A 22,500-nucleotide genomic window follows, 5' to 3' on the forward strand; every position below is an offset into this window, starting at 1 on the left:
AGTGCTTTGTATTGGAACAATTTAGAACTTGCACATAAGAAAAGGAAAATCACAGCAAGTTAGATTTACCAACACAGCATTTATTCAAACCGTTAATTATTTATTAAGTGTTAATAATAATTATTATATATACACTGCCAGACGACGGATCCAATGCTATTCTTTTTCAAAACCAAATCCTCAGTTTCCATCCTTTTTTCTCTCTCGCTGTTTTCACTCACCGGTCGGAGGTACACACACCTACAGCAGCGCGCCGTCCAGACTACGTCACACACGCGCGTCCATGAGAATCTCGCGGACTCGCAACAGGCGGGGGGAGTGAGTGTGTTTGTGCCATTGCATGTCTTTACCTTTTGTGGAAGAGGGAGAGACGTCGGACGCAAGCTTTTGATATTATACAATTATATTATATTATATACTATTATATATAGAGCTCCGGGAGTCGCAAACGGCAACAATCACTTTCTCCTCCATGCTGCAGTTCACCCCGGACTGCACTGAGTTTGACGGTTGAACGCTGATTGGCTGTTTACGTTACATATGTCACTCAGTGACAGGGGCGTTGCTAGACCTAGAGTTTTACTGGGGCACAGGCCCCCAACTGCCAATTTTTTTTTTTTTAACGTGTGCACAATATGAAATATATGGATACAGAAGGGTATGTACGAGTTTCAAAATTGTTGTCACTGTCATACTGTAGGCTATATTAAAGCACTGGTAAAGGTAAAGACGCAAAGATGGATTCATGAGTACCGTACAATTATATTTATTTAAACACATACACATCTCAAAGATTTACAAATAAGGTAACTGACAAATAAACAAAAAGTCTCTTTATGACCTTCACCTCTTTATCAGGAGAAGTCTACACATCTATATTTATTTAGAAGCTGTGTGGAAACAGCATAATTTTGCCAGAACGACATGTACTAAAAAGGCAAGAAACAAGGTTTAAAACTAATAGAATTTCTGACTTAAGGTGAGGTGGCTCATTGCCACCAATCAACCTGGAAAATGTTATAGAACCATCAAAGCTCTTAAATTAAACTAAATAAGGCCATACACTACTGCATAGAGCCTTTTTAAATGATTATTTTTTCACTATTAAGCTGTATCGCCGCGCCTTCATGGTGGCAAAGCGGTCAATAACGTGGCTTTGACTCACTTTGCATAGTTGCTCCTTTTCAATGGACAAAAGAGAAAGTTGGTGAAGCCTTCCTTGCCCCATGGTTGACCTAAGCCAGGTGTGGAGCCTTCTCGACACACTGAAAGATCGCTCACAACTACAACTGTTTACAGGAATTGTGAGTGCAATGATCTGAATTATCTGTGTCAATGTTGGGATCATTGTTGGATCCAGTATGTTAAAAACACCCTGTAGGCTATATCCATAATTTCCTTTTTTGTGTTAAAGGGACACTATGTAATATTTTGAGTAATTTATTACCTCAAATCAACATATTCATTCATAAATAAGTCCTCATTGGTGTAAAATGATCTCTGCCAAAAATCTCACTTATCCTCCTGAGCGAAGAATAATTAATATTAATATCAATATGGTTACATAGGACGGGTAAGCTTCATGGAGGCTTCCATTTTCTTCCGGTCTATGAGCTGCCGAGAGGGTCAAAAAGCACTACGTCGTACAGGAATTGCAAACGCGTTTTCACTCTGAGCCAGCGTGACGGTGGAACAGAGCTTAGTATAGCGAGACGAGTTTTACCGGCAAATTTGAACATGCACCGCATTTGTTTGAAAGACCGTCCATAGTTATGCCACGCCACAGGAGAAGGAATCATCGACGTCAAAAAAAAACGACGATGTGTAAGCATGTATAACATGGTTTTCCATGGCAACGAGATGGGCGCTCCTATGTTTGAGCGACTCGTCATTGAAAGGCTACTTTTTTATTACATATTTAATTTACTTTTTCATATTTTTGTCGAGTTTAAATCATGACAATATTCTTATGACTTATGGATACTGTCAAATGCGTTGGAGGAATTCAAAAGCCATTCTTCATCAAGTTATGGAGGTTTATTCTCTGCTGGGGTCACCACGTATCCAAATCCACCAAGACGCACTTACGCTAGAGCGGACCTTCTGGAGCTTCAACTCGCTTGCCAGACAGTTGATTTATCACCCGAACAACTGGATTTCATACCAACAACTCTGATAAAGAAGACAATACGGAGGAAAAGAAGATCGAGAGGAGGAATTAGGAACAGGATAGGAGACGAGGAAGTAAACTCGTTGCCAGGGCGACTAACTGGCGGCGCGCACAGTCGCAGCGGCCCCTCTTGAGATCTGTGAGATTGAGATTGAATGTTTGAGTGTGAGACGTCCTACGTACGTAGTTTATGACAGGGAAACAATATTAAACATTAGGACATTGAGAGCGAGTAACATCACTGGCATTCGCTGGCATCTGGACATACTACGCAAACACAGGATACTAACGGACACTGTGACACCGTGCCCGCAACTGCCCGGAGGAGGAAGCAGCAGAGACGGGGTGGACGTAAACAAACTGAACAGCTTCTTTCAGCTCCTACCCTCCAAGAAACGCTATCGCAGCTTAAGATGCTCCACCACCAGGCTGCGGAACAGCTTCCTACCTCAAGCTGTCAGGATGCTCAATGCACCAGCGTCCCAGATCTTCTCACTGGACTTTATTTATTATTTATTTATTATTTATTTATTTATTCATCATTGGGACGTTTGTTTGTTTGTTTGTTTGAAATGTATGTTGATCTTGATCCGTGAGAAACGCCTTCTCGTTCTGTTGTTCAATCAACAAAATGACAATCAATTTGATTTGATTTGATTTTGATTTGATTCCGTACGTTACAATGTAAATTGTTGGTATTTAGAATACTGTTACATTGTTGAAATCAACGGATTACAATGCGTTGATTAGGATACGAACCTCATCATCACTCGAATGACTCGATGAGGTAGCCTAGTAGGTGTCATGTCACAGCTTCTTGGCACATACTGCCCACCGTAGTTTTTGGACAAGCGAGCACTATTAGTTTGAATGCAATATACAATTGTACCACTAGATGGGAGTAATTTTTACACAGTGTCCCTTTAAGGAAGTTTTTGTCTAAAACTTCCTCAAGTTTTGAAGACAGACAATTTTTCATTCATTATTCATTTTCCGCGTGTGTGCATGCACGCATGGTGTGTGTGTGTGTGTGTGTGTGTGTGTGTGTGTGTGTGTGTGTGTGTGTGTGTGTGTGTGTGTGTGTGTGTGTGTGTATGGCGACACATTAGTGCCATAATTCACTAATGTGATAAAAGATGCATTCGGCCGTATTATATTATTCCACGCGTGGAGATGTTAACTGCGAGCGCGCAAATGATCTCTGCACGCGTGCAAATTACCTCTGCGCGCGCAAAACAGCCTCTCGCGCGCGCAAATTACCTCAGCGCGCGCAAAACAGCCTCTCGCGCGTAACAGCCTCTCGCGAAAGATGTTTTTACGCTCGCTCGAATTTAATTTTGGCACTATGGGGGAGGGAACCAAGGCAGGGCGGGCTTTCCTATGATTGGCCGTTTCTGAAACGCGATATTTGATTGACAGCCCTCCTCACATTCAATTCTGAATTGTACAGTAAATGGCTGAAACGATAGTTACGTATTGTAAACTCTAGATTCTATGAGCATAGGCGCAGCCTTTTAAGGCTATCGCTATTGGGTTATCCCTAGGCGTGAGCCGTAGCACTGAAAAATGTGTAATCCCCGACCACCAACAGCGTGATATGTGCTCTGTGTTGTTTTTGTATATGTGCTCAGCCAAGCCTTTTGTCATCAAGATCTGCAGTGGTTTCACTTGTTTGTCAAGAACATAATGTTCGTGGTATGTGCCAACAAGGTTGAAGGAGTAAACAAATGTACTGTACCTAATCATAAAATGAACCTTAATGTGTCAGCAGAGATTAAGGAAACATGCTGAATCAAAGTACGCGGTTGTCCCACCACAATGCCACGGCCGTTTCTTCTTTGAAATTTCGTAACGTTTGTTTTGGTTTTGGCCCTTGTTTTATGATTCTCCATTCTAGGAATAGACCAATCAGCTGAGATGGAGGCCGGGGACCGGGGGGGCAGGAGGAGCCAACTCTCCTGGATACAGAGAGCCTAAGTCCCGCCCCTTCCGGTTGACCACCATTTTGGAAAGATATGTTTAGTGGTCAACGGCGAGAGACGGATAATGTTTGGATCCCATTGGATGTGTGCCATGAACTACACTTGTGATATTCTTCAATTAGAAGAGCAGCAGTAGAGCAAAATAATTACAAATGTATAGTAGACCTAAGAGTAAAGGAACGGGAAAATGTGTCATTAGAAAGGGAACAGCTGCGTGATAGCAGGACCCACAGTCGCTGGTTAAAACCGGTAATCAGGTTTCTGTATAAACTGTTTAAGAAGGTAATCTGAATTGATAACAATTAGGCACAATTATTTGAGCAAACAACATACAATAACGTTAACCTTTGTACTTGGGGTATATCGGTCATAAGGAAGCACAGATCCTCTTATGCATTCTTCCACTTGATGAGAATACAGGAACTCTGTCCTTTAAGTAAACATTATTTGATTTGATCATTGACAATTATAATGTGGGGAGACTTAGCAGGGCCTGATCAGTTGGACCCTTTGATCCTTGACCCACCAAGGGTGACAGTGAAAAGGCATAGTCAACAAATGGCAGTTCAGAGAAACAAAACTGCCATTACAATACACATTGGTGTTGTTAAAGTACATTGTGCGAGATGAGATATCTGGTGCAATAAGCGGTTTCACACGACACTAAGTGTTACTTAACCGTTTTACAAATAAGTGTGACTTTATTGACTTGCTATGTTTTCATTCAAATTGAAAAACTCAAAATTCACGGCACAATTCAACGTTTTGTGTATCGCCATTGACAACGGTAGGCCTACATCTATTCTTCACAGAATAATAATAATAATAATAATACATTTAATTTAGAGGCGCCTTTCAAAACACCCAAGGTCACCTTACAGAGCATATAGTCATCATACAATTTTTTAAAAAAAGGTCCCATGGGGAATAGAGAACTGCGGTCAAGTGAGCCGCCATTCGTTCATCCGCGGTTAAACCAGCCGTCACACAAAATCTTCGTGCGCCTTTACTCTAAACAGCCTTTGGGTGGTATCTCGCAACGTTTTCAAAATAAAACCCTTCACCTACGTGTGTAGATATATAGAACACTAGCTGTCTTACGGCGGCGTCTAGAATGTCCGCACTTGCGGACATCTTGCCAGTCAGCTGCTCGTGGCGGCGGATTGTATTTGCGTGGTCGCATATCCGTTACCAAGGCAACCCACTGGGCCGCATCTGCACGTGGTTTAACTAATTAGTGCCACGCTCCGCGCTAATGAGTTCACCTGTGGCGACTCGTGCTCAGTCATCTCTAACTTACCTGTCTGCTGCTCAGTAGGCAAAACTAAGCAGGTCGGTCTCCCCACTAACCGTCTAACGTCTCCCAGGTACGGTGATGTATACTTTAGGAGTTTAACCAGAACTTGGTTGGAGTTTCCCGGTTTTGTGTGACAAATGACAGTTCTTGTAACGAACGCTTTTCGAAGTAAAACGGACCACCACATCTGGACCTGCTGTGAGTAGAACGTTTATTTTCCTACTAGGCTTACTTGATGTTTAATGTTGGTTCTTGATGTAATTGGACATAATTTGAAGTGTTTTTGCGTGGTTATAGGCCATTTATTTATTCAGGTGGTGTGGTTAAGTGGATTCAATGTGCTAGTTGTGTGGGCTGATTTAAGACGTCTATAGAGTCTGATGCGTTTGCCAAATCATGTTTTTTATTAAGCCCTTGATCGTTTTATTAGGTGGATTTTTGCCTTTTAAAAACAAAACAAATTAAAAGTTAAAACCCTTAAGAATTTGATATATTTCTTTCAAGTATATTAGTCTAGATGCAGCTAAACTATACACAACTGCCAAAATAAAGTTAAAAAAAATGATTAGTATCAAGTTTTAAAGGCACCCAGTGCAACTTTCGAGGCTTAAAAATGAACATTCAATTTCTAGTCTTTTTTACACGTAGTAAGTTTCAATAACTCCATACCATTACATACCGACATTTAAGCAGCAAAGATGAGACGTCGTTGTGTGGTGAGAACTGATACAAAATCGATAACAACAACAATGCCGCCATTTTCTTTATTTTTTGTAACCTACAATAAATAAAGCAGGCTTCCAGTCAATGGAAAAATGGCTTCTCCCCACCGGCGATTGTTGTTGTTTACGATTTTCTATCAGTTCTCACCACACAACGACGTCTCATCTTTGCTCCTTGAATGTCGATATGTAATGGTATGGAGTTATTGAAACTTACTACGTGTAAAAAAGACTAGAAATTGAATGTTTATTTTTCATTGAATGTTTACATAAAGTTGCACTGGGTGCCTTTTAATGAAGTTTCTACAGGTTAAAGGACTGTCGTTTGGAGAAGATTGGTGCCAATATTTGGGGAAAGGAATGCATGATTAATTCAAATTAAGTTAGCTTGAATCAACTTTGCCTCAGTGGTGTGGTTTGAGCACTAAAACGAATCTGCTCGTTCCGTTACTTCACAGGTCAAAGAGGAGAAAGTGATTCTGTGAGTATCAAAACTGAACCATGAAGAAGAAACTGCGATCTGTAAGTCCTTATATTTCCTCTTTATGCTGGGGCATTGTTTTGGCCTCCTCGTTGGCTGAGGTGGAAAGGTGAATGATTTAAATAATGTTTTTTGTTGGTACTTGGGCTAATTACCTGTTTAGTTTGAACATGTGTCAATGCTGTGTTAGAAGGGTTGTAGTATAGGTTCCAAGTGAATTGTGAGAATAGTAACATAGGGTTTCTCAGAGTGCAGCCAAAACATACTCCAAGTTTTTGTCTAGATTTTCTTTCGACATGCTTCGCCACTACTTCCTGAACTTTGCATCATGTCACATGAGTTACCGTACTGATGAGTGATCAGAGATGCATGCTAGGGTTCTGCGCTGTCTGAAGCCTCCAGCTCTGTAGACTTGCCCCCTTCAGGTGAAGGCATGTGTCTAAGAGGTGGTTGTGAAGTCATTTACATGAACTGGGATGTCATTCAAGATGGTGACAGGCTCTCACCTAAAGGAGAAACGCCCGGGGATGAGAGGTGAGGGCTCTTCCTCAACGACTAGAACACCACCTCGGTCCTTCGCTAGAGAACCATGGAGCACATTTCAACGTTGCCCACCATACATCTTGAAGCCGTAGCTACGGTTTCTCTACCTCCGCAGCTGGAGTAGAGCACAGCTGCAGTCACGAAAAGGGTCCTTGGTGGGATCTTACCGCGATAGGTTCTGATTTAAGAGGACCGAACTTCCAGGACCAGCTGGCCTCCTCCATTACTCTGCAGTTCAGCCTGAGAAAGGCTTGCATCTGAGCCAGCAGAGGGCTCATCGGCCTGCTGTTCATATGGGATGAGGAGAATCCTACTGTAAAGACCTACCAACCAATCCCTGCTCTGTTCAAGGTCTGGTCCGTTCATGACCTACCTACCAACTACTGGGACGTCCGATACCTACCAACTACTGGGACGTCCGATACCTACCAACTACTGGGACGTCTGAAACCTACCAACTACTGGGATGTCTGAAACCTACCAGCTACTGGGATGTCTGAAACCTACCAGCTACTGGGATGTCTGAAACCTACCAGCTACTGGGATGTCTGAAACCTACCAGCTACTGGGATGTCTGAAACCTACCAGCTACTGGGATGTCTGAAACCTACCAGCTACTGGGATGTCTGAAACCTACCAGCTACTGGGATGTCTGAAACCTACCAGCTACTGGGATGTCTGAAACCTACCAGCTACTGGGATGTCTGAAACCTACCAGCTACTGGGATGTCTGAAACCTACCAGCTACTGGGATGTCTGAAACCTACCAGCTACTGGGATGTCTGAAACCTACCAGCTACTGGGATGTCTGAAACCTACCAGCTACTGGGATGTCTGAAACCTACCAGCTACTGGGATGTCTGAAACCTACCAGCTACTGGGATGTCCGATACCTACCAGCTACTGGGATGTCCGATACCTACCATCCCACCACTGGGGTGACCTAATCAGATTACCTTCTCACCACCATCAAATCCCGTCCCTGTTCTCAGGCTCATCAAAGCGGAAGAGTTTGAGTCTGAAGGAAAACAACTGGACTGCCTGTGGCTCTTCAGGTGGGCATGGCGAGGGTTCTACCTTGCCTGGTTGTTCATGTGGTCAGGGTTTTACCTGGCCTGGTTGTTCATGCGGTCAGGGTTCTGCCTGGCCTGGTTGTTCATGCGGTCAGGGTTCTGCCTGGCCTGGTTGTTCATGTGGTCAGGGTTCTGCCTGGCCTGGTTGTTCATGTGGTCAGGGTTCTGCCTGGCCTGGTTGTTCATGTGGTCAGGGTTCTACCTGGCCTGGTTGTTCATGCGGTCAGGGTTCTACCTGGCCTGGTTCTTCATGCGGTCAGGGTTCTGCCTGGCCTGGTTCTGCATGTGGTCAGGGTTCTGCCTGGCCTGGTTCTTCATGTGGTCAGGGTTCTACCTGGCCTGGCCTGGTTGTTCATGTAGTCAGGGTTCTACCTGGCCTGGTTGTTCATGTGGTCAGGGTTCTACCTGGTTCGGTTGTTCATGTAGTCGGGGTTCTACCTGGCCTGGGGTTCTTCATCCGGGCGTGATCAGGGTGACGAGGCATACCATGTGTGAGCGTGATGACATGGGGATACGCACTTATTATACATCACAACATTTTAGGAAATGGTCCTTCAAGCTTGAAAGACTGCGACGTGGCTGCCCTTTCTAGCCCTGACATGATAGTTGGCTGGCAGGCCCTGTGGATTGTATCTTCTGGACTCCTGTGTTGGGATGCAAGTTTTTCTTGGGCTGAATTGCAATGCATTTGTCGATGCTAGCTGGACCTGGGAGTTGGGTCCCCCTTTGAATCAGAAACCATCTTGGTAACATCCCAACTAGGGTTCTCTTCATGCTGTAACCAAGCTCTTCTTCAGCTGAGGAGGAAAATAAATCCTCGCTGGGGCTTCAAGATCTATGAAGAGGAATATTGAAATGTGTGCAATGGTTCCCTCCCGTAGGCGCTGTGGTGTATTCTAGTCGCTGAGAAAGAGTCCTCGCATCCTACCCATGGCGTCTCTCCTTGGGGAGTCCCTGTCACAGTCTTGACGGATGTTCCAGGTCATGTAACTGATGCAACAGCCCTTTTGAACACTTTCTCCGGAGGGGGGCACGTCTACAGAACAGTAGACTTCAGACCGCACAGTATCCTAACATGCATCTCTGGCCACTCAGACCACACCCGGATCAATATGACAATGCTCATGCGATGTGAAGCGAGGAAGTAGCCAAAAGACAGATTAGTTAGCTTTTTTTGTACACTGGCAAGCATTGTTAATTGGTAGATAATTAGTTAAATGGGGTAACTGAAATGTTTAGTCAAAATGTTTTGTACATAAACCAACAGCAACAAACTACCAGATCGCCTCAAGGTAAGTCTGTTGGCTGTATTTTGCAATGAGACGACCACAAGATCTTCATCGTCGTTCAGCTCAAGGTGAGGTGCTGGTTACGTTACTTAGAGATGGTTCGTACTGGAACGTTACGATTCCAGTATGACGGGGCTTGGGGTTTCTGTAGAGGTTGGTAGTTAGTTTTGTGCAGTCTGTGAAGCTCTAATGCTGCAGTACTGTGTGGTGGAGGATAACTGGCAGTACGAACAGGATTGGCAATTGCGTTACGTCATCCACACCTTTATTATGGCGTCTGGCAGTACGATCAGGATTGGCAATTGCGTTATGTCATCCACACCTTATTATGGCGTCTGGCAGTACGATCAATATTGGCATTTGCGTAAACCTCATAACTAATGAGCGTACCCAATTAAGGTAATCTGGCAGTGCCCCATTTCTATAGGTAACCATCTGCGATTATTGGTAAATCCTTATGCACTAGAAATTAGGAAGGGCACTCTTAAAATATATATATTTTTAATTATCCCACAAAATACCGCAAACTACTTTGATAACTGCGCTCTACAATCAACTCTCGATTTTCTGCGCATACATTTATCGGGTCGCGTAAAAGATGGAGACGACGGCATTTACATACTACGGCTTTTTAGTTCTTCAACAACCCAGCAGCTGAATGTGGCTAAGTATCATTTTACTATCTAAATTACTATTGATATTGCTAGTGTTCTAAATATCTGGGCTGTGATCTGCTCAATATAGTTTCTGCTAGACTTCAGAAACAAAAGGAAGGGTTAAATGTAAGTGTGCTTATTCACGTATTATCAAATGGTATAGCTGTTTAGAAAAGTAAAGTTAATTGTTGCGCAAATGCTACCATAAACCTTTGACTTTTGAATAAATCTAACTAAGCACAAGGCAACTAAGATACGTGGTGACCAAGAACTCTTATATTGATGTTCAGTTTATTATTGGTGAGGCAGTGATGTAAAGCGCGTCGTGGTGTTTTTAATTGGATGAATGTTGTGCTAACAGACGGGGGGAAACTCCAGGCCTTGCAGTCCTGATCCTGTATGATGCAGAAGATGTCAATCCAACCGCACATGTGAGTGTTTGATATTGAAGCTTTCACATTGATTCCCACAGTATTTACCCATCTTTTATAACATTATGATCTTCTCGGTGATCTCTGCAGCGTGGTCGGTGGGAGGAGATGTGAGCAGTTGAGCAGTTGAACCAGGCTCTATCGGTGTAAGTGGCTTTCGATCAATGTTGATTTTTGCGTTAAAAGGATGAATATTGGATGTTAATGTGCTTGATTATGATGGTTCAGTACCTTGATTTAGTGTTTGGGAGTCCGCTTCCTGAAGACGTCCAACCTGTGTCTAGTTTATTGCTTCTCTTTCTGAAAAATGTACTCATCGCTTTGGTTAAAAGCATCTGCTAAATGTAAATGTAGTTGATTAATAAAGCTAATTTACAGCAGTTTAGAAATGGCACGTCTTCTCCCAAGGTTTAGTTAAATATTGTACAACACAGCTGGTTGGACCTGAGGCTGGGGACCAGAGGGTAACCCCACTACCTGGACCAGTAATGGGGCAGCAGGGTGGACCAGGGTACCATCTCCAAGCCGCTCTGAAACTAATTGTTGAGGCTGATTATGTTTTATTATCTTTCTCAGATTTTCATTCTGACAGTAGTAGTTTATACATTTCTCAACGAGTCAACTTGTAAACTTGAAGTTAGATATTTTTTCCACTTTACAAATGCAAGGGTGTGCAGGTTTGACCTCCCCGGCTTTGTTACCAGATTTTGGACCCAACTACTGCCGTTTGATGTTAGGTCAGGACGCGTTGGTGGAGGAGGAGGGCTGATGGAGGAGAGCCGACGGAGCCATGGTGGACGAGAGCCGACGGAGCCATGGTGGACGAGAGCCGACGGAGGAGCCATGGTGGACGAGAGCCGACGGAGGAGCCATGGTGGACGAGAGCCGACGGAGGAGCCATGGTGGACGAGAGCCGACGGAGCCATGGTGGACAAGAGCCGACGGAGGAGCCGTGGTGGAGGTCCTGCCTTAAGAATGATGTCGGGGTGAATGCAGCCAGTCTCTAGTTTGATTATCACTCACTGCTACTGAACGGTTTCTGTTCTAAAATCGGTTACTTCAGCCGTCATCTAATATGGCTGATTTTGGACCCAACTACTGCCGTTTGTTAGGTCAGGACGCGTTGGTTGAGGAGGAGGGCTGATGGAGGAGATCCGATGGAGCCATGGTGGATGAGAGCCGACGGAGCCATGGTGGTCGAGAGCCGACGGAGGAGCCGTGGTGGACGAGAGCCGACGGAGGAGCCGTGGTGGACGAGAGCCGACGGAGGAGCCGTGGTGGAGGTCCTGCCTTAAGAATGATGTCGGGGTGAATGCAGCCAGTCTCTAAATTGATTATCACTCTCACTGCTACTGAACGGTTTCTGTTCTAAAATCGGTTACTTCAGCCGTCATTTAATATGGCAGATTTAGAGAAAACCGTCCTTGGCTTAATGGAGCCATCAGTGAAGAAGTTTTATTGAGACTCTAACCCCTAAATGTGAAGGCTAGAGTCTACGCTACTGGTACAAGAATTCTACAAGTTTTATCGTTTGTCTTTAATATTGAGTTTCAGCTGAGGCAGAAGACTGTTTGAATAATGTTAACAGTCAAATTGCAAATGTGTGCTGTTGAATTCACAGAATGTTCTACCATTCTCCTGCATAACACATTTTCAAGTGTGTGCATGGTTCTTATTTATTTTTTTAACTTGCAGTGTCTTCTATTCCTCTACATTTACACCAAAAGCCAGTACTTTGATTCAGAATGGTTTAAAAGAGGCGTCCAGAGAATAATCCCACCCACTGCTCAACTACCACCCCTGTTTGTTACAGACCCGATGGCCTTGGCTGATGGAGGAACTGCATCTGGAGGACGACCATGAATCTACCTGCCAACAGGTGGTACTGGTTTGCACTGGTTTTCATGAACTGAACATGGTGGACATGAGGCAAATTCCCTGCTTTTTGCTCCAGACCAGGACTCTGTGAGGGGTGGTGATGGAGCCGTGCTGAGGACCTGCTGGTGAAGGACGTCCCTCGTGGGGGGGCAAGGACAGCCGACCCTGAGGTGATTATACCTTACACTGCCACCTCAACGTGAAGGAGTAGGCTGCTAGACTAGCCACTCCACCAGCCCTACATCGGTCTCTTCAGCCATCGTTTTGATCAGAATGATTTTGAGAAAAAAGTCGCTGGGTTTAGGGAGCTGTGAGTGAACAGGATTTATTCACACACAATTTTGCTCTCCATGTGAGGCTGCAGCGTCTGATTTCTCACATTGATTCCCACAGTATTTACCCATCTTTTATAACATTATGATCTTCTCAGTGATCTCTGCAGTGTGGTCGGTGGGAGTAGATGTGGCCGAGCTGTTGAACCAGGCTCTATCGGTGTAAGTGGCTTTCGATCAATGTTGATTTTTGTGTTAAAAGGATGTATATTGGATGTTCATGTGCTTGATTATGATGGTTCAGTACCAGAGGGTAACCCCACTACCTGGACCAGTAATGGGGCAGCAGGGTGGACCAGGGTAACCATCACCAAGCCTCTCTGAAACTAATTGCAGTGGTTGACTATTTTTTATTATCTTTCTCAGATTTTCATTCTGACCGTAGTAGTTTATACATTTCTCAACGAGTAAACTTGAGGAAGTTAGATATTTTTCCCCTTTACAAATGCAAGGGTGTGCAGGTTTGACCTCCCCGGCTTAGTTACCAGATTTTGGACCCAACTACTGCCGTTTGATGTTAGGTCAGGACGCGTTGGTGGAGGAGGAGGACTGATGGAGGAGAGCCGACCGAGCCATGGTGGACGAGAGCCGATGGAGCCATGGTGGACGAGAGCCGACGGAGGTGCCGTGGTGGACGAGAGCCGACGGAGGAGCCGTGGTGGAGGTCCTGCCTTAAGAATGATGTCGGGGTGAATGCAGCCAGTCTCTAGTTTGATTATCACTCACTGCTACTGAACGGTTTCTGTTCTAAAATCGGTTACTTCAGCCGTCATCTAATATGGCTGATTTTGGACCCAACTACTGCCGTTTGATGTTAGGTCAGGACGCGTTGGTGGAGGAGGAGGACTGATTGAGGAGAGCCGACGGAGCCATGGTGGACGAGAGCCGACGGCGCCATGGTGGACGAGAGCCGACGGAGCCATGGTGGACGGAGGCCCTGCCTTAAGAATGATGTCGGGGTGAATGCAGCCAGTCTCTAAATTGATTATCTCTCACTGTTACTGAACGGTTTCTGTTCTAAAATCGGTTACTTCAGCCGTCATCTAATATGGCAGATTTAGAGAAAACCGTCCTTGGCTTAATGGAGCCATCGGTGAAGTTTTATTGAGACTCTAACCCCTCAATGTGAAGGCTAGAGTCTACGCTACTGGTACAAGAATTCTACAAGTTTTATCGTTTGTTTTAAATATTGAGTTTCAGCTGAGGCAGAAGACTGTTTGAATAATGTTAACAGTCAAATTTCAAATGTGTGCTGTTGAATTCACAGAATGTTCTACCATTCTCCTGCATAACACATTTTCAAGTGTGTGCATGGTTCTTATTTATTTTTTTAACTTGCAGTGTCTTCTATTCCTCTACATTTTACACCAAAAGCCAGTACTTTGGTTCAGAATGGTTTAAAAGAGGCGTCCAAAGAATAATCCCACCCACTGCTCAACTACCACCCCTGTTTGTTACAGACCCGATGCCCTTGGCTGATGGAGGAACTGCATCTGGAGGACGACCATGAATCTACCTGCCAACAGGTGGTACTGGTTTGCACTGGTTTGCATGAACTGAACATGGTGGACATGAGGCAAATTCCCTGCTTTTTGCTCCAGACCAGGACTCTGTGAGGGGTGGTGATGGAGCCGTGCTGAGGACCCGCTGGTGAAGACGTCCCTCGTGGGGGGGCAAGGACAGCCGACCCTGAGGTGATTATACCTTACACTGCCACCTCAATGTGAAGGAGTAGGCTGCTAGACTAGCCACTCCACCAGCCCTACATCGGTCTCTTCAGCCATCGTTTTGATCAGAATGATTTTGAGAAAGTCGCTGGGTTAATGGAGCTGTGAGTGAACAGGATTTATTCACTCACAATTTTGCTCTCCATGTGAGGCTGCAGCGTCTGATTTCTCACATGAGTTCTGAAAGTTGTTATTCTGTAAAGGGGACGTATTATACCACCAGGTGTGAGTGTGATTAGCCTAACAAGCGGTTTTGAAAATCTGCCCCATATGACATCACTAGTGGGCGTGTCCACCTAGATCTGTGCTGTACAGATCATTCTACCAGCCTACCCAGTGGACCGAAGTAAACGTTGCTCATCTATCCAGCACAGATCTAGGTGTACACGCCCAGTAGTGATGTAATATGTGTCAGATTTTGGAAACGGCTTGTAAGGCTAATCACACTCACACCTGGTGGTATAATGTCCCCTTTTAAAATGAAGAAAAACTGTCTACTGAGTGTGAGAATGTTTTTTTTTTTCATATCCTGATTGTATCGCTGACCCACCAGGATCCGCTCGGATCTACGATCGCTACGATGCGACTGCAGATGTCTCTGGAAGGTAAAGGACAGCTGTGGGTCATCATTGTGTTCAGTCATGTGACGATCAGAACTAAGTGATTCAATTATTTATGGAACTGAACAGCATTTTCATCAACTAGAATATTTCAGTGTTCTGACTTAAAAGATTACAAACTATAGCTGCTTTGCATTTGCTTTAGTTTCTATGCAAGTTGGAAAGAATAAAATAAATCATATTCAATGCCCTCATTAACACTCCAGCCAGGGCTTTGGTTTAAACCGGGCGTCACAAGAATACCCCCCCCCCAATTGCTCAACTACCACCACTGTTTACACAGACCAGGAGTCCTTGCCTGAGGAGAGCTGATGGAGGAGCCGTGCACCTGGAGAACCATGAGTCTGCCTGCCAACAAGTAGTACTGGTATGTTTGCATGAACTAAACATGACTTGTACTGGGAAACAACAGTTTACTACCAGACATTATAGCAAACTACCACTGATGTCAGACCATCAAACTACCACTTTGATTGTGCCCAGACATTGAGGCCAAACGGCCCCGTTTGTCCCCAAACAGGAAGGCGGGGCACAGGGAGGTGATGGAGGACCTGCCTGGTGAAGGACGTCAGGGTGGGGCGAGTGACACCCGACTCCAAGGGGATATCCACTGAGGAGAGAGCTGAAGGAGCCATGCATCTGGAAGGTGAGTCTGTTGCTGATGGAACTCTTAACGGGGCAGGATGGGGTGTTTGGCTCTCCATCAAATGGTGCTGGGTTCCACCCCCGAGTTCTCAGACGACATGGCATGACGCACTTCTGAATTCACCAAGTCTCTTTGGCTCAGACGGTCTGCTAAATAACTGAATCATTGTATCCTTTTGTATTCATATCATCCGTCTTTGTAAGGTGCAGTTGAAATGCTGTGTCCAGTCTGGGACAGACAGACCTGAGCTGCATCAAACCTGTATCTCTGACCAGCTGGAGGCCTTTAGGTCAGTATCCCACTGCTGAAGATGACATGGACATCGTGTTCATTGACTACAGGTGTAATAACCTTTTGATAACGTGACACTACCTAGACAGTCAACTGAACAATATGCTGTTTTCCTCTGTCCACATTTCAGTGATCAACAACCGCCACTCATCGCTGGCCTGTGGATTCATCTACTCCACACTCACACAACCTGACTTTGGCCTGTGGATTCATCTCCTCCACACTCGCGCAACGTGACCTTCTCACCATCTGTTGCATGTTTGGATGCACCTAGCGTGTTCCATCGAGGGTTCCTTCCTCCCCACGGTGGGAGGGTTCCTTGTCCTTCAAGGCGTCGGGGTTCAGTGTTAGGGACAGAGTTAGGGACAGATGGCTGCGCTGGATTCACGATATACGCTTTGTGATCAAAATGGGTTCGGACATCGGACAAAACGCTTCCCAAAATGTTTCAATGTGCAAACGATTTTATAAAATGTATACTCATGGTGTTTATATAAAATCGTATATAACAAATTCTACCTGGTTGTGTGGCTTTTTCTGCATGTTGTGCATTATGTGATGTTTAATACTGACCATAATGAGTTAACCTATACACATCTACCCTACCCTCAACCTCTACCCTCACCTTGACCCCCCCCCCCTCTACCCTCACCTTGACCCCCCCCTCTACCCTCACCTTGACCCCCCCCCTCTACCCTCACCTTGACCCCCCCTCTACCCTCACCTTGACCCCCCCCCTCTACCCTCACCTTGACCCCCCCCCTCTACCCTCACCTTGACCCCCCCCTCTACCCTCACCTTGACCTACCCTCACCTTGACCCCCCCTCTACCCTCACCTTGACCCCCCCCCTCTACCCTCACCTTGACCCCCCCCCCTCTACCCTCACCTTGACCCCCCCCCCTCTACCCTCACCTTGACCCCCCCTCTACCCTCACCTTGACCCCCCCCCTCTACCCTCACCTTGACCCCCCCCTCTACCCTCACCTTGACCTACCCTCACCTTGACCCCCCCTCTACCCTCACCTTGACCCCCCCCCTCTACCCTCACCTTGACCCCCCCATCTACCCTCACCTTGACCCCCCCCCTCTACCCTCACCTTGACCCCCCCCTCTACCCTCACCTTGATCCCCCCTCTACCCTCACCTTGACCCCCCCCTCTACCCTCACCTTGACCCCCCCTCTACCCTCACCTTGACCCCCCCCCTCTACCCTCACCTTGACCCCCCCCCCCTCTACCCTCACCTTGACCCCCCCCCCCTCTACCCTCACCTTCACCCCCCCTCTACCCTCACCTTGACCCCCCCCCTACCCTCACCTTGACCCCCCCCCCTACCCTCACCTTGACCCCCCCCTCTACCCTCACCTTGACCCCCCCCCTCTACCCTAACCTTGACCCCCCCCCTCTACCCTAACCTTGACCCTCTACCCTCACCTTGACCCCCCCCTCTACCCTCACCTTGACCCCCCCCTCTACCCTCACCTTGACACCCCCCCTCTACCCTCACCTTGACCCCCCCCTCTACCCTCACCTTGACCCCCCCCTCTACCCTCACCTTGACCTCTACCCTCACCTTGACCCCCCCCCCCCCTCTACCCTCACCTTGACCCCCCCCCTCTACCCTCACCCCCCCCTCGACCCCCCCCCCCTCTACGGGACTCTCTAAATCGACGCCACTTCGACCTGGGCGGGACTTTATGTCCTACGTCACTCGCTATGGGTTTGCATGTGTGCGCGTAGCCGTTTGTGTCTTACCCTTAGCGTTACCCTAACCTTAACCCCAGTAACATTTCTTCATCATAAACTACAAGTTATGCAAAATGGCATACAAACATCCAGTCTACTACTTTAGAATCTACTTTAAAAAGAAAAGTCATTATCGGTCAGCAACTGTTCCGCCTCCCCGTCACACAGGTGAATTAAATCCCCTGAATCAGAAGGACATAGGACCTGCAACGGTGCCTGGCTCTATACTGAGCTACCAGGGAATAGCACCCCCAACCCTATAGTGTTACTGCCTTGCTCTACCTACTGAGCTACAGCACACACACACACACACACACACACACACACAGTGTACACCCAGAAAGCCCCTCCAAATTCTGTATTTATTGCTCAATCTGCTCTGTAGTCTGAACCGTTGCAAAATGTTACAGGATCCTCCTGTAAATACGAGTTACACTAAACAGATACACAAGAAGTGACAGGGCTATTGCGCGCACACACACACACACACTCTCTCTGTCCTACACTGACCCCTATTGGTGCGACGGACACACTCACACATAATTCATAACAACCTAATCATATTTTACGTAAACTAACCCTAACCTAATACCTAGACTAACCATCTCTCACCTAGTACCTAAAGAACACTGCTTCTGTGTTCTTTAGGGACACACTTCTGTGTGTGTGTGTGTGTGGGAGTGGCCATTTATTGCTGTATGCGGACTATGCTGTTGCATTGGCCCCCCAAAACACAAGGGGGCCCCCAAGCTTCCATTTTAGCCTTCTTTTGTATTTTGCGTTTTTTTTTATGAATTAAAATAACCGGCCTCCCTAGGTAGTTGAGCGACTGGAACGTTGATTGAAAGCATCTAATGCCGCTTTTCCACTGCATGGTACCAGCTCGACTCGACTCAGCTCGCATTTTTTGCGTTTCCACCGCGAAAACATGGTATCTGGTACCTGAAGTGGCTGCTTTTTCTAGTACCCGCCTCGCTCTAGGTTCCAAGCAAGCTGAGCCGATGCTAAAAGGTGACGTCGGCAGACGGCCAGCCACTGATTGGCCAGAGAGTGTGACGACGTCACGAGAGCGACATGGCAACCATGCTGGTAACAGCCATAGCAGCGCCGCAGCCAACATATTCCACTTCTTCAACTTCTTCAACATGCCAGCTAATAATACGAACACGAATACCATCGCATCGATGTCCTCCATTGTTGTTATGTGGGTTCTGTCCATGTGTGGGTTGCGTAGGTGTTGTTTGCGTCGCGTACAAAAATACGTCACGGCCCTTTCGCGCAGCCGACCCCGCCCACGTCCAGGAGGTACTATTTGCGGTGGAAAAGGACCCGTGCTGCTACCGTGTCGAGTCGTGTCGTGTCGAGTCGAGCTACATGTGCGGTGGAAAAGCAGCATAAGGCCCCTAAATTCTCAAACAAATACAATAATACATCTATAAGCTGTGAACTATGAAGTGCATAGCTATGATGGTAAATTTTAATTCTATAAACGGCAACATTTAAGACAAATATTTGGTTTCACTTACACACATATGGATGATATTGAAGCTATAATGCAGATTCAGATGAAAATTCTGACATGATTATTTGACATGTTTCAGAAGCTCTTGATGTAGTGCTTAATTTAGCGTTGGTCTATACTGCTGTGGTGAACTTGAGATGTGTTGAGATGTTCCGATTTAAGGAGGCTCCGTTCCTTGGAAAGGATTTGACCCCAGGTTCCTTGTTGCTAATGCTATGGACTGCATTTACATAGCGTTCATCCAAAAGCGCTTTACCCTTCTAAGCTAAAACCTAATCGACCACATGTTCAAAAACCAGTTTAATGTAAAGTTTGATCATGCTACATGAGCTGGTGACGTTGCCATCCAGGAGATCTCTGTGTGTGTGGTGATGGCTGGATATCCACTGACTACTCAACGTTCAACAGGTGTGCTGCCTCACGAGCCCCAGAGTCCAATCAGACACGGCCAGGTAAGGCTGCTTGAACCCGCCATCATCCACACACTTTTGTGCCATTTTCTAAAACACTTTTAAAAACGATTCACTGGTATTTTGTTCCCGATCTCCGTAGCGACCTGGAGATGATCCGATAGTTGTCCCTCGTCTCGGTGTATAAATGCTATCTGTTCTCTTCATGACGTATTGTATTTTCAGTATGAACGTGTGTATGTACAAGTGAGTGTTTTGTTTCACGTGTATTCAAATTGTGTTTATGAATGAATCTTCCCATGAAGTAAGTGTGCGCATTCCTTCATGTACACACGAGCATGTCTGTGTGTACACAGCTCTCTCCCAGGGTGGGGGGTGGGGGTGTGTGTGTCTGTGTGTGTGTGTGTGTGTGGGGGGGGGGGATAAATCAGTCTTTGTCCTCGTTGGGAAGCTGACTGGCTGACTGAAGAGTGAGAGAGGGGCGTGTGACACAGTCAGAGAGAGAGAGGGAGGGAGGGAGGGAGGGAGAGAGGGGGAGGGGGTACTTAGGAGGAGAGATAGATACATTCAAGCTTTCACGCCCACCCCCCCCCCCCCACACACACACAGACACACAAACACAGCCCATCTTTATGTTCTGTACTGAGTGGGTTCCTCCGAGTGGGTTCTACGTACCGAGTGGGTTCTACGTACCGAGTGGGTTCTACGTGCCGAGTGGGTTCTACGTGCCGAGTGGGTTCTACGTGCTGAGTGGGTTCTACGTGCTGAGTGGGTTCTACGTACCGAGTGGGTTCTACGTTCTACGTACCGAGTGGGTTCTACGTACCGAGTGGGTTCTACGAACCGAGTGGGTTCTACGTACCGAGTGGGTTCTACGTGCCGAGTGGGTTCTATGAGCCGAGTGGGTTCTATGTGCTGAGTGGGTTCTATGTATCAGGGTCAGTCCGCTGTGGACCCACCACACCCACCAATCAGAACCCTGGAAAGTGACGTTTGTTATCAGGATGATTCGGCCAGGCAACCGGAGTGGATGAACGTAGCAGCGGTCGTCGAGGGGAGGAGCCGGCGTGCGGGGTTCCTGGAGACCCGGCCTGTTGTGGCTAGACAGGTGTGGAGGCTGTCAGCCGGCCCCGGTCCCGGCCCCGGCCAGGTAGGCCCGCCTGTAATTAGCTCCCGCTCTGCGCGGCACGCGGAGGAGCGGGTGCTGCTGGGTGGCGCTGAAAGCTAATCCCCCTCTTCCTCCCACCGCCGCCGCCGCCGCCCAGGGCCGGTGTCAGCGCCCCGCGTGGGAGGAGGGGTCTCGCGTTGCAGAGGGGGTCTGACAGCAGGGATCCACCTGTTGGCTCCAGGCAGCGCCTCCGCTGATGAGTCACAGGAGGGGGATCTGCTCTCCTGGTGAACCCTGGTGGGCTGGTCTATCAGGTAGGGGTTAGACAGTACAGAGTAGGGATGTGTCGGTCGCGACCGATTCGTTACAACGAACGAATCCCGAACGTGAACGACAAGAACTGGTTCCCCAAAACAAGAAGAACTGGTTCTTTGATTCTTTTTTTTAAACATAAACCAAAAATATGGTCACGTAAATAAAATATACAAACGAACAGAGCTTCGTCTCCCCGTGACTTATATTGATTGAGTCAACGTTCTCAAAGATTCAGCCAATGAGAGGTAGCAATGGTGTTGGAATGGCACCTGGGTAAACCAATGACAAGGCGGTACCGTCGAATATGCGCGCTTTCTGTGTGACGTATCTTGGGTCATACCATTCGACGTGGGGCCACTCGTATATCCCCCTACATTTTTTCGAAAAATAGACTTGACCTCCATCTGTTTATTGGATAAACGCATTTCCCAATCCCAGGAGTCTTTGCTCCATTCTACATCAATTTAAGAACAAACAAAGAAATTAAACTGCAGTTTGTATTTTTTATTCATGACCATGCAAGTTCTGTAATGCCTGAACAATGAAGAATTAAATGTAAAGTAAAATAAAATTATAAATGTAAAACCATGAATGAAATATAGAGGGTAAGCAAGTGGTATAAATATTGGTGGGACGTTTGGTTATTTTATATAGCAGGCATCTCCAAACGGCGGACCGCGGTCTTGACGGTCCTATCCGGACCCATGACCAATTAAAAAAATTTTGTTTTATTTTTTTTAAGACGTAATCTGACGTAACGAACGAATCAAAACGACCGAATCAAATAAACGAATCGTTATAGTGAACTGAACTGAAAGAACTAGTTCCCGGAAAAGAATCATTTTGCCCATCCCTAGTACAGAGGAGACATTAAGGAGCAGGTAGGGGTTAGACAGTACAGACAGGTCATTAAGGAGCAGGTAGGGGTTAGACAGTACAGAGACAGGTCATTAAGGAGCAGGTAGGGGTTAGACAGTAGAGAGAGGTCATTAAGGAGCAGGTAGGGGTTAGACAGTACAGAGACAGGTCATTAAGGAGCAGGTAGGGGTTAGACAGTACAGAGACAGGTCATTAAGGAGCAGGTAGGGGTTAGACAGTACAGAGACAGGTCACTAAGGAGCAGGTAGGGGTTAGACAGTACAGAGACAGGTCATTAAGGAGCAGGTAGGGGTTAGACAGTACAGAGACAGGTCATTAAGGAGCAGGTAGGGGTTAGACAGTACAGAGACAGGTCATTAAGGAGCAGGTAGGGGTTAGAGA

General features: G+C 46.5%; 1 protein-coding gene and 1 long non-coding RNA gene across 3 annotated transcripts in view; one reads left to right on the top strand and one right to left on the bottom strand.

Annotated features, from left to right (window-relative positions):
- The window catches only part of vps33a (VPS33A core subunit of CORVET and HOPS complexes), a 366,247-nt gene that overhangs the window by 106,359 nt on the left and 237,388 nt on the right, over positions 1 to 22,500 (bottom strand).
- On the top strand, positions 15,175 to 16,651 carry LOC132467901 (uncharacterized). Of its 2 annotated transcripts, none has more exons than XR_009528112.1 (3): positions 15,175 to 15,847; positions 16,051 to 16,136; positions 16,269 to 16,651. It is a non-coding gene; the product is annotated as an uncharacterized LOC132467901 (long non-coding RNA). The 2 variants fall into 2 exon arrangements; XR_009528111.1 differs by having other exon boundaries at positions 15,193 to 15,847; positions 16,057 to 16,136.

The sequence above is a fragment of the Gadus macrocephalus genome, chromosome 11 (genome assembly GCF_031168955.1).
Source record: "Gadus macrocephalus chromosome 11, ASM3116895v1".
NCBI classification, from domain to species: Eukaryota; Metazoa; Chordata; class Actinopteri; order Gadiformes; family Gadidae; genus Gadus; species Gadus macrocephalus.